Source organism: Triticum aestivum, chromosome 5D (genome assembly GCF_018294505.1).
Source record: "Triticum aestivum cultivar Chinese Spring chromosome 5D, IWGSC CS RefSeq v2.1, whole genome shotgun sequence".
NCBI classification, from domain to species: Eukaryota; Viridiplantae; Streptophyta; class Magnoliopsida; order Poales; family Poaceae; genus Triticum; species Triticum aestivum.
In genome coordinates this window covers 66,326,199-66,335,415 of record NC_057808.1, presented here as the reverse complement: position 1 = coordinate 66,335,415, position 9,217 = coordinate 66,326,199, and positions in this window count along the sequence as shown.

Genomic DNA, 9,217 nt, shown 5'->3' with positions numbered 1-9,217 from the left:
CCAACCCGACACCCCGACCCCGACACGGCACCCGACACCGACACGACACCCCGACCCCCGACACCTCCCGAAAAGGTGTTCTTTGGCCTTCCAGAGGCCGACGGGGTCATATATTTGTGAATTATTAGTTAGGTCATATATTTTTCGATTTTGTTATGAAAAACATCATATATAATTGTGTTGATCGGGTAGTTTTAAATGTGCAGTTGTTTCATCGCTGCGAGGTTTGGTGTTCGACGACCTCGCCGTGCGTTTGACGAGCTCTGCCCCTTCGTTCGTGGGTGAGCACAAATGACATGTCCTCCTCCCCCATTAATTATTTGATCTATTCCGATGAAATTTGATAGCTAGCTATATATGTGTCTTGAATCATCAGTATGCATAACCAATATGTGTCTCCCGTTCGAAAGCGTCATAGTTATAAATATGCATGCATTTGCATATTTATAACCTTGATTCTTTCGAATTCTCCAACGCTATCCATGGACAGCCCGAGTATGTTTAGATTGGGTTCGTTTTCCCATATGCTTTGCTCCGGATCCGACGCATAAATTTCGTCAGTGCCTCCCCTGTTGTTCTCCGGGTACACATCCTCTCTGTTTATTGCAGAGACGTGTATCAGGAGAACAGCGGGGAGGTGCTGCCGAAATTTTGCGTAGGATCCGGAGCATAGCATGGGAAAATGAACCCAATCTAAACATACTCGGGTGGGATTAGGACCTATCATTACCTATTAGAGTGTAGGTTGCATGGACGTAATAAAATTGATAAAGTAGATCAACTGATGAATATATACATGGTGAATTATATATATATATATTTGCTGTGTGTCTAGTAGCTCTGAAAGTCAAGATGAGTGATCGTGCGTGGATGTACACCGGTCACACTGGTCAGAACAAATGGAGCACTGAATGGTTCACAAAAACCAAGGGGTTTGTGCGAGCCACATTTGCAAATGGCCAGAGGAAAACCTGGTGCCCTGTTTACGGTGCGGCAATTGGGAAAAGAGGACAGAGGCTGAAATGGGCAAACACCTGCGGAAGAGTTGTTTTACGCCCGATTATACGGTGTGGAAATTTCATGGTGAGTCTGCCCAACGTGACCGAGCTGAGGTGGATCGTCATCGCACCGACGAGCATGGTACCGGGATGGAAAACATGGTGCAAGACTTTGATGATGCTCGGGATTCGGACGAGGAGATGGAGGAATCTGCAAAGGCCTTCAATGAAATGTTGGAGTCTTCAAAACGTCCGCTCCATGAGCACACTGAGCTTGTCGTTGGATGCCATCTCACAAGTAATGGCTCTGAAGGCTCAGTTCAACTTGGGCAGAGAATGCTACGATGCAATGATGACAGTATTTGGACGCTTTCTACCCAAAGGCCATGTAATGCCTGCAAACCTGTACCAGTCGGACAAAATCCTCCGTGCACTGAAGATGCCCTATGAAAAGATACATGCCTGTGAGAAAGGATGTGTCTTGTTTAGGCTTGACTATGCGGACTTGAACTATTGTCCCATTTGCAAGTCTTCCAGGTATGTAGTGGTAGACAACGGTATGGGTGAGAAGACACAGACCAAAATCCCCGTTAGTGTTCTTCAGTATATGCCAATCGTACCAAGACTTCAACGTCTTTTCATGGTCAAAGAGACGGCCAGACAGATGACATGGCACAAAATGGGCAAAAGAACCGAACTAGATGCAGATGGGAATCTGATGATTGTACACACATCGGATGGTGTTGCGTGGAAAAAGTTTGATGAATTACATGGTGACAAAGCGGCAGATCCAAGGCATCCTCGAGTCGGCATCAGCACGGATGGGTTCAGTGTGTTTGGTATGACGGCAGCCCAATACAGTTGTTGGCCCGTATTTGTCTTTCCACTCAATATCCCCCCCCCCCGGCCAGATTATGCAAAGAAAGAACATTTTCCTGACGTTGATAATTCCAGGGCCCAATTATCCGGGGAAAAATATGAATGTGTACATGCAACCGCTTAAGGATGAATTGCAAGAAGCCTGGGATAATGGGTTCAAGACATACGATGCCTATAGCAAATGGAACTTCATAATGCGTGTCTGGTACATGTACTCGACGCATGACTTGCCGGCGTATGCGCTATTCGTTGACTGGTGTGTGAATGGAAGGTTCCCGTGCCCCACATGCAAGGGAGCTCTTGAGTTTCGTTGGCTTCAGGCCGGTCGCAAGTTTTCTTGCTTCGACATGCATAGACAGTTCCTGAATCCTCGCCATAAGTTCAGGAAAGACAAGAAGAACTTCATCAGAGGTAGAGTTGTCAAAAACTCTGCACCACCTGCATTGACAGGCCAACAGACCCTGGATCAGTTAAACGCTCTCGAGCCAGATCCAGAGCGTCCAGGGTACTTCAAGGGGTATAATTCTAAGCACGCCTGGACTCACAAAACATGCTTATGGGATCTGCCTTACTTCAAAGACCTCCTTTGCCCACACAACATCGACGTGATGCACACTGAGAAGAATATCGCCGAGGCACTTTTTGGTACATTGTTCGGCATAGATGGGAAGTCAAAGGATAATACTAAGGCTAGAGTCGATCTGGAGGCGCTATGTGATAGGCCGTTACAAAACATGAAAGAACCGAAAGGAAAGCAGAACTGGACGAAGCCAAAGGCATGGTTCAATCTTGGAAGGCCAGCTATGAGGGAAATTATCTTGTGGGTGAAAATGCAGTTGATGTTCCCCGATGGGTATGCAGCGAATCTACAGAGGGGAGCCAGTCTTGATAAATTGAAGATATTTGGTCTCAAGAGTCATGATTGGCACATATGGATTGAGCGGGTAATGCCGGTGATGTTGCGTGGCTTCATCCCTGAGGATGAATGGCTAGTACTGGCAGAACTCAGCTATTTCTTCCGTGTTCTTTGTGCGAAAGAACTATCGCCTGGCGTGCTAGAAGAAATGGAAGAGTTGGCGCCGGAGTTGATCTGCAAGTTAGAGAAGATCTTTCCACCGGGCTTCTTTAATCCAATGCAACATTTGATTTTGCATCTCCCGACCGAGGCAAGATTGGGGGGGGCCCGTGCAAAATCGTTGGTGCTACCCAACTGAGAGGATGCAGAAGACGCTTCGACAAAAATGTAAAAATAAACGTAGAATTGAAGCATCGATGGCTGAGGCATTCATCACTGAGGAGGCGGCAAACTTCGTGACAGCACACTACGAAGCCAAAAATCGTCATTTGCATAATCCGAAGCCTCGGTACAATGCTGACGACCCTAAAAAGGGTGGATCCAACCTCAGCCTATTCAAAGGGAATCTCGCACCAGCCAGTGTTTCAAATCCAGTATCTTTGGATAACGAACAATGGCGGACCATTTCGTTGTATATCTTCAACAACCTGATAGAAGTGCGGCCGTACATCGAGTAAGTTCTCGGTACATAGTTTCGCAACTTCTATTTCCTTTGAACTGCTCTTATTCCTGGATATTTCATACAGTCGATACGTCGCCTTATTCTCGTATGGAGCGGTGATCCAAAAGGATTCTGTCGAAGAGTATGAGCTTCTCGCAAAGCAAGGAGGCGGCTATCCCGGTTTCATCTCTTGGTTCAAACAAACGGTAATTTCTATTAGACTTGTAGGCTAATTTGTAGGCGGCTATCCCGGTTTCATTCGCTAATTTGTGCGTAATGCAACAATCCTTTCATATTAAACTTGTAGGCTAATTCAGAGTCTATGGACGCCGAATTGAGACAAGTCGCTAATGGTTTTGACTATAAGGTCCGTTCATTTGACAAATACGACATCAACGGGTATCGCTTTCGTACCTATGGCAAAGAGCTATCTATGGCCGACCGAAAGTCTACAAATTGTTGTGTATCTGCTATCGGCGAAGGAGGTACCGAGTATTATGGGAGAGTTGAAGCAATTTATGAACTTCTATTCTATGGTGAAAACCCACCGAATGTCGTAGTCTTCAAATGTTATTGGTTTCAGCCGAAGGAGACTAGAAGGACTCATGAACATATAGGGCTAGTTGAAATCAACCAAAGCACCCATTTAGATGTTCCTGATGTCTATATTACGGCTCAACAGGCGACCCAAGTATTCTATCTACCGTGGGCCTGCCAAACTAATCCAAATCTGAAAGGTTGGGATGTCGTTTATGAAGTGCCGCCACGTGCTAGACTATCTCCCCCAAAGGAAGAGGATTATGAACCTCACATTAACCCAGACACATATGAAGGAGAATTCTTCCAAGAGACACGTCTTTCCAAAAAGCGTTTCAAGAACCGCTATACTTCACCCCAAAACATTGAAGTAGACAGCGACAGTGAATCCGACATCACCCCAGAGGAGGAACAAGAAGAGCCGGAACAAGAAGAGGTTACTGCTGCGGATGACCTGTCAATGCTTGACCGATTACGTCAAGGTGGCCTTCCACATGTTGATGCCACTGAACCCTATGAGCCCATCATTGATTATAGTGATGATGATGATGATTATGCATTTATTGATGATACTGATCGAGATTATTAGTAGTCTCAGGTATTAAATTTTTTAATGTTGTACTTGATGATGATACACTTAAGTGATACACATATTATTATTCATGTCGGTCTTTTTTTTATGTTGTACTAATTTCGTTTACTGTTTGTCATGGCAGGTGTTGAAAGATGGTGGGCGCTGGTCGGGAGCGCGCCAAGGCCCCTTCTTCGTCGGCGCGTGGTCTGAGGTCTTCGATTCCAGACGCACCTCTCCGCCGAGCATTGCTGGACAGTATGTCCACACCGCCGGGCCCTTCTTCGTCGACCGCGGTGCCCAGCAGGGGACGAGGTAGGAAGAGAGGAGGTGGGGCACGTGGTCGCGGGAGAGGAGGTAGGGTGACTGCTACGGCGCCTTCCTCGCCGCCACCCCCAGTTGTTTCACCCGAGCACGTGACTGCTAGGGTGGACTCGTCCGAGGAGGAGGCTACACGGACTCCGGTCCACGAGCCTCCGGTCCACGGGTCTTGGGCCCACGAGCCTCGGGTCGACTGGCCTTGGCCCATGAGAGTTCGGCCCACGAGACCCCGGAGGAGCACACGTCCGGATGGGGTACCTGGCCGGATCAGCCCGAGGAGCCGAGTGGCCATGCTGATGATGGCGGGGAGCCGACTGATCTTGAGGAGGAGGGTGGCACCGTCTACCAGCTTGGTGCTACACGGCTCCCGTCCGTGCCGGCGACCCGCGAGCAGAGGTTGTTGATTTTCCCTGATGGGGAGAGGTACGTAAGTGCATTTAATATTTTTGTACCTTCTGCATTCACGTTTCTTCAAATAACTAATGCGTTGGCCTTGTCATGCTGCAGGGGTTGGGACCACCATCATAGTGTCCGCCGGCCCAACTCCGTCCTTGGAGTTCTTTGCCGGCAAAACTTCTCGGGGTTTGTCACGTTGCCTGGTGAGGGTAGGCTTCCAGAGCTTGGATTGAGCTGGGAGCTCTACGTGGCTGCCCCGGCCCCGCCGGATGAGATTATCGACGGTGTCGTGTGCGACACGAGGGCAGACATGGTGATCAGAAAGTTCTGGGTAATTTCTCCTTTACACATTTAAAAATCTTCAACTAGCTAGTTATTAATTGTACTAATCAATATTGTCTCATTTGATTGCAGACATTCTACAGGTGTGAGGAGGGATACGAGGAGGACGCAGCACATGTTATCGAGAAAGTCTGCAAGCGCCTACTCCAGAACTTATGACACGAGGCTCGGGTGCAGGCTGTTCGAGACTACTACGCCTTGCGTGGTATCAAGAAGACCAAGCCGGCGTGCTGTGATAAGTTCCTGAGTAAGGAGCAGTACATGAAGGTAATTCTTAAGGCCTTCTACTTAAGTTCCTTCATTTAGTAATTCTTAGCCGTAGCGCTCAAGTTTCTATTTGCTAACTTAGGCGCCTCCGAGATGGTGTGCGGATCAGATGGATTGTTGGGAGGTGTTGGTCGATGAGTGGTGCTCAAAAGAATGGCTAGCCCTCCACAACGAGGCCAAGGACAAACGTGCCCAAATGGAAGGTGTGCCACACCATCAAGGCAGCTCCAACTTATATCAGTTCGGGCGCAACTGGGTATGTGGTTTGCTTCATGATTCATGCAATTCATTCATCATGCTAGCTTGAGCCCTTTAATTACTAATTTTCATTGTTTCTCTCTTTCAGGCACGCTACAATAAGGCGGATAAGGTGCCAGAGGTGTACGACCTGTATGCCATGGCCCACACTGCCTCTTTCAAGAAAGTCAAGGCTTTCTCTCAGTCTGACCTCGACGATGCAAACAACTTCACCAACATCTCCGCCCACAAGAAGCTCGTGAGATATAGAGATGAGGGGAAGGCGAGGAAAGGGGAGAACTTTAACCCGAGCCAGGGTCCCATTGATCCAGAGCTGGTGATGATATCTGGTGGCGGGAGGTCCCATCGCTCCATAGCCATTGGAGATGGACTTATCCGTGGTCATAGCACTCTCCCGGAGATCAAGGCGCGCCAGTCGAGCTCCGCTCCTGAGATAAGGCCTCGTGAACGGCCAGTGCAACTCGCCATCAAGGTTAGTGATACGTACTCAGTTATCTTTCTCCATTACATTGTGTGCGCTTCCATCAATGATTACAAATGGTCATGTGAGTGGTGTTGCAGGCTGCTATACAGACTGAGAGAGATAGAACGGAGAAACTTCTGGCGGAGGCGGCGGAGAGGCAGCGGGAGATGGAGGAGAGGACGAGAAAGATGATGGAGGAGGAGAGGGCACGGAATGACATGCAGGCAAGGGCCATATACGAGCTCCTTGTGGTATGTTTCTTCTGCAGATTACTTGCTAGTATTAACATTTGAGTCTCATTACTAACTAGTATGACTCTGTTGTGAAAACCAAATGTGCAGTCTGTGTGCGAGAAGTCCGGTCAGCCCGCTCCGCCGATGCCAGTGATTGCTCCTGGGAGCACGGTGAGTTTAATTTGAATGGACATTACTTGCTAGTCTTAACATTTGAGTGTCATAATGCTAACGAGACATTGGAAATGATCTTTGGTGCAGCTTAACTCCAGAAACGCATCGCACGATCCTTCTCCAGGTAGCGGCACTAGCCACCCCGCTCCTACACCTCCCTCATCACGGTAAGTTTATCTAGTGTTTTGCTTAACAAATGCACAAAGACCTAGACTTAGCTTTATTTCCTCCAATATGCTTACCATAATGACCTAGAGTTAGCTTCTTTTCCTCCAAAATGACCCATTTTACCTAGGTTAGCTTATAAATGATGCAGTTCATCCAAGTTAGCTCAAAAATGACCCATTTTACCCAGATTAGCTCCTAAATGATCCATTTTACCTACGTTAGCTTTAAAATGGCCCATTTCACCTAGGTTAACTCCAAAATGACCCGTCTTACCTAGGTTATCTCATAAACGATCCATTTCAACTAATTTAGCTCATAAACGATCCATTTCACCTAAATTAGCTCTTAAATGATCCATTTCACCTAAGTTAGCTCAAAAAGATCCATTTCAACTAAATTAGCTCATAAATGATCCATTTCAACAAAGTTAGCTCAAAAAGATCCATTTCAACTAAATTAGCTCATAAATGATCCATTTCAACAAAGTTAGCTCAAAAACGATCCATTTCAACTAAGTTAGCTCATAAATGATCCATTTGACCTAACTGAGCTAAAAACGATCCATTTCACCTTAGTTACCTCAAAAACGATCCATTTGACCTTAGTTAGCTCATAAACGACCCATTTCAACTTAGTTAGCTCATATATGATCCATTTCACGTAAGTTAGCCCATAAATGACATACTCTTCTTGTTCTAGTCACCTATTTCTAACTTCCTTATTTTTCATTTTGCAGATTTCATTCACTTGACGAAAGCTTGCATAGATGGAGTGCTCCTTATCCCTTTCTCTGTTTCTTTTGTATCGTTGAACTATGCATGTATCTTGGTAGTTGGATGAACTATGCTATGTATGATGGAACTTGGTAGTTGGATGGAACATATGTGATGGAACTATGTATGATGGAACTCTGCATGTTGGATGGATATCTTGTATGTTTGCTGTGAAAATTGTTGTCATATATATCATATATATCTTATATGTTTGCTGTGAAATATATCTATATATGTCATATATATTTGTGATGAAAATTGTTGGATTTAATAAAAACCAAAAAAAGAGCCAATATGCAGGCTCTTTGCCGTCTGCCACCGACGGCAACGGGCTCTTTGCCGTCTGCAGCGGACGGCAAAGAGGCCACGTGGCATCCAGCTGTGCTTCCTGGGAGCTGACCCATTTGGTCAATTTGCCTATAGTGGCAGACGGCAAAGAGTAAAAGAGTTTGCCGTCAGCGGCGGACGGCAAAGGCCTGCCATGTAGTGACGTGTAGATGACATCATATGGCAGACGGCAAAGGCACTAGAAAGTTTGCCGTCCGCGGCGGACGGCAAAGGCCTGCCGTTAGCCACTTAACGGACTTGTCCGCCCTCTTTGCCGTCCGCGGCGGACGGCAAAGGGCCTTTGCCGTCAGCCGCCAGGAAGCAGACAGCAAAGTAGCTGTTTACCGTAGCCTACTTTGCCGGAGCCATTTGCTGTCCGCGGCTGACGGCAAAGGCCTTTGCCGTCCGCCGTTCATGCCTTTGCCGTCCACCGTGGCAGACGGCAAAATAGCTGATTCCAGTAGTGGAGGGGAGAGAGATCTCATCTTGAACTGATCAGGTTCTCACTCACAAGTTCATAGAGCACAAGAACACCTCAACCTCAGGAGGCTGTTCTTCCCCTTGTACTGTTCTCCATCAGCCCAAGAGGCAATCCACCACCCCCACACTGGAGTAGGGTATTACACCACAACGGTGGCCCGAACCAGTCAGATCGTAGCGAGCTAGGGTGTAGATCGGTAGGAGGGAAAGACTTCGCGTGCACCCCAGAGTTCGAACCTTAAGGGTTTTGCCGGAACCCGAAATCAGACACTAGTGATGACCTACCCTTCGTTGGGATGAGGGGCTGCTCCCTCTCCTCCTGGCGAGCGTCTGTCTCGGCATCGTCTGGCAGGGTGCGGAGGATCTCGGCCTTGCTCAGAGGAGGAGTCTCTCCCACCTCTTCAAGAGTCTTATCCGAGTCCACCTCCTCTTCCTCCCCCCACGGGACTTATCGGAGCACACCTCCACCGGCTTCGGTGCTGCAGAGACTCCTGCGAGCGCCGGCGGCACTAG